At 34.8% G+C, this 4,260-nt stretch overlaps 1 pseudogene; it reads left to right on the top strand.

The window, feature by feature from the left end:
• The first annotated feature begins 721 nt into the window (after positions 1-721).
• On the top strand, positions 722-1,484 carry LOC111547024 (annotated as a pseudogene).
• The last annotated feature ends 2,776 nt before the right edge of the window (positions 1,485-4,260 follow it).

The following is a 4,260-nucleotide window of genomic DNA, read 5'->3' as shown; positions in this document are numbered from 1 at the left end:
GACTGTTCCACTACAATCCAGCTTGGAGTACAGAGTGAGACTGCATCTCAAAAAAAATAAAAAATAAAAATAAAAAATCTTCCACTTGGTTATGTTGCATGTTGTATAATTATTTTTCTACATTAGTAAATTCATTTTGTATAATAATTTTGTTGAGGAAGAGGATTTTTTTTTTAGTCTAAGGTCCTGAGAGACATTGATCTGCACTTCTCTTTTCTTGTACTTTCTTTTTCTGGCTTCGGTCAGGGTAAAAGTGGTCTCATAGAATGAATTAGGAGGGATTCCCTCCTCTCCCATTTTTTGAAAAAGTTTGTGAAGACTTGGTATTAAATTTTCTCTAAACATTGGTAGAATTCCAAGTGAGGCCATATAGTTCTGGACTTCTTTGTAGGAAGTTGTTTGATAAGTAAGTTCTCTTCCTTTGTTATAAGACTATTCAGATTTTTAATTTCCTCTTGAGTCAGTTTTGGTAGTTTGTGTCTTTTTATAACTTTTTTTTATCTCACCTTGGTTATCTAATTTGTTGGCATACACTTGTTTATGGTATTTCCTTATAATCATTTTTATTTCTGTAAGGTCAGTAATAATGTCCCCTCTTTCATTCCTGATTTTAGTAGTTTGCGTCTTCTCTCATTTTTCTTGGTCAGTCTATCTGAAGGTCTTTCAATTTTGTTGATCTTTTAAAGAAATAACTTCTGGGGCTCTTTTTCTGGCTGGAACCATGGAGGGTGCAGAAGAGAAGAAGAAGAAGGTTCCTGCTGTGCCAGAAACCCTTTAAAAAAGTGAAGGAATTTCACAGAGCTGAAGATAAAGCGCCTGAGAAAGAATTTTGCCCAAAAGATGCTTCAAAAGGCAAGGAGGAAGCTTATCTATGGAAAAGCGAAGCACTGTCACAAGGAGTATAGGCAGATGTACAGAACTGAAATTCAAATGGCGAGGATGGCAAGAAAAGCTGGCAACTTCTATGTACCTGCTGAACCCAAATTGGCGTTTGTCATCAGGATCAGAGGTATCAATGGCGTGAGCCCAAAGGTCCAAAAGGTATTGTAGCTTCTTCGCCTTCGTCATATCTTCAATGGAACCTTTGTGAAGCTCAACAAGGCTTTGATTAACATGCTGAGGATTGTAGAGCCATATATTGCATGGGGATACCCCAATCTGAAGTTAGTAAATGAGCTAATCTACAAGCATGGTTATGGCAAAATCAATAAGAAGCAAATTACTTTGACAGATAACGCTTTGATTGCTCGATCTCTTGGTATATATGGCATCATCTGCATGGAGGATCTGATTCATGAGATCTATACTGTTGGAAAACGCTTCAAAGAGGCAAATAACTTCCTGTGGCCCTTCAAATTATCTTCTCCACGAGGTGGAATGAAGAAAAAGATCACCCATTTTGTAGAAGGTGGAGATGCTGGCAACAGGGAGGACCAGATCGACAGGCTTATTAGAAGAATGAACTAAGGTGTCTACCATGATTATTTTTCGAGTCTCATCAGCTTAATAAACAGTACCTGCTCTCAAAATGAAAAAAGAAAGAAAGAAAGAAAGAACTTCTGGGGTTTATTTTTTTCTCTGTTTTCTATTCTTCATTTTTAAAAATTTTATTCTAATTCTTATTATTTTCTTCTTTCTGCTTGCTATGGGTTTAGTGTACTCTTTTCCTGTCTAGTGTCTTAAGTTGAAAATTTAAATTATTGACTTGAGATCTTTCTTCTATTTTAATATAGTAATTTATAGCTATAAATTTTCCTCTAGTTAAACAGTGCTTTGGCTTCATCCAATAAATGTTGATACTTGTGTTTTCATTTTCATTCATCTCAAAGTATTCTCTAATTTCCCTTGTGATTTCTTCTTTGACCCATTGATTATTTAGGAGAGTGCTGCTTAATTTCCATGTTATTTGTTAATTTCCCAAATTTATTTCTGTTATTAATTTCTAATTCAATTGTAATTAGAGAAGACACCTTGTACAATTTCAATCCTCTTAAATTTATTGAAGCTTGATTTATGGTGTAGCATAAGGTTTATCCTCAAGAATGTTCCATGTGCACTTGAGAAAAATGTGTAATCTGCTGTTGTTGGCTGAGTATTGTTTATCTGTCTGCCAGGTCTGGTTTATTTACAGTGTCATTCAAATCTTCTATTTCCTTGTTGATCTTCTGCTTAGTTCTCTCCATTACTGAAAATGAAAATATTGATATCTTTAAATATCATTGTTGCATTCTCTGTCTTTCTCTTCAATTCTGTCATTTTCTTTTGTTTTTTTGCTTGATATATTTTGGGGCTTTGTTGTTAAATGCATATGTGTTTATAATATTTATATCTTCCTAATGGATTGACCATTTTTTAATTATAAAATGTCCCTTTTTATCTCTAGTAACATTTGTAAAAAGTCTATGTTGTCTAATATTAGAAATCTACTCCAGCTTTTTTATGGTTGCTGTTTGCGTGATATACATTTTCCCATTCTTTTGCTTTCAAACTATATGTGTCTTTGGATTTAAATTATTTCACCTGTAAGGAACATATAGTTGAATCTTGTTTGTTTACCCAGTCTAACAATAGCTGACTTTAGTTTGGATTGGTTAATTAAGTCATGTTTAATGTTATTGTTTTTTCGAGACAGGGTTTCATTCTGTCACCCAGGATGGAATTCACTGGTGCAATCATGGCTCACTGCTGCCTCGTCTTCCCAGGCTCAAGCAATTCTCCCATGTCAGCCTCCCAAGTATCTAGGACTACAGGGTATGTGCCATCATGTCCGGCTAATTTTTAAATTTTATTTTTGTAAAGACAGGGTTTTGCCATGTTGCCCAGGCTGGTGTCAAACTCCTGGGCTCAAGTGATCCTCCCATCTCAGCCTCCAAAAGTGCTGAGATTATAGGCATGGGCCACCACACCCAGCCTAATGTTATTATTGGCATAGTTGGACTTATGTCTGCCACTATAGTTTTTGCTTGCTATATGTCTCAGATTTCTTTTTTGTTCTTCTGTTCCTTCTTTACTGCTTTTATTTGCATTACGTGAATATTTTCAGTGTAACATTTAATTCCCTCAGTGATTTTTTATTATTTTTTGAATTGTTTTCTTAGTGGTTGCTCTAGGTCTAATAGTATACATGTTAAATTATCAGAATCAAATTCAGATTTATACTAACAATGTTATTGATATACAGAAATGTTACTCCTCTGTAACTCTATTCTCTCTTCTCTTTTTATTATTGTTGTTTTATGTGCATGATGCATTGCTATCGTTATTGCTTTATATAGTGTTATTTCTTCTAATGATGTGGAGAGAAGGAGCAAAACCATGTACAACCACGTGTAGCATAACATTTCAATGATGGACTACATATACGAAGGTGGATTCATAAGGTTATCAGAAAAATTCTTATCACCTGGTGACATGGTAGCCATTGGAATATCATAGGAAAGTGCATTACTCATGTATTTGTTGGTGATGCTGGTGTAAACAAACCTACTGCACTGTCAGTAATATAAAAGTCTAGGACATCCCCTTGTGTACAATACATGATACTTGATATTGATAATAAACATCTGTATTCCTGGTTTAGGTATTTACTATTCTATACTTCTAATGATTATTTTACAGTATTTATTTAATATTTCTCCTTATTGAAAAGTATTTACTGTTATATAATATGCCATGTTGCAGTAGCCCCAGCCTCATACATCTCCTGTTTATCACGTCTCTTGATTGCATCGTTTTCTCTTGTGCATAATTTAATCTTACGTTGTTTTGTTCATAATGGCCCCAAGTATACAAAATCCACTGCTAATGTTGCCAGTAAGAAGCCACATCAAGTGATTGACCTGGAAATTAAAGTGATTAAGAACTACGAAGGTGGAAAATCAGTAATGATGATTGCTTGCCAGTCAGCCACGTCCCATTCCACCATAGCTACCGTCTTGAAGAACAAGAACAAAATGATGGAAGCTGTTAAAGGATTTGCTTCATTAAAGGCAGTAAGACTCTTAATAAGGATCTCTATAAGACATGGAGCAATTTCTAACAACTTGAATTGAAGATCAGACGCAAGGGTATTCCTCTCAGCATTATGACAATCACAGCTGAAGAAAAGAGTTTGTGATGTTGAAAGAAAAGGCTGGACTTGACTATCATGGTGAATTTACTGCTCACTCTGAGTGGTTTAAATGGTTCATTTTAAAAGAATCATTATCCATTACATAATGTGAAAATGAGTGGTGAGTCTGAGAGTGCTGAATATGAAGG

Source organism: Piliocolobus tephrosceles, chromosome 8 (genome assembly GCF_002776525.5).
Source record: "Piliocolobus tephrosceles isolate RC106 chromosome 8, ASM277652v3, whole genome shotgun sequence".
Lineage (NCBI taxonomy): Eukaryota > Metazoa > Chordata > Mammalia > Primates > Cercopithecidae > Piliocolobus > Piliocolobus tephrosceles.
Note: the sequence above shows the minus strand (reverse complement) of the source record. Positions and strands in the feature narration are given on the sequence as shown.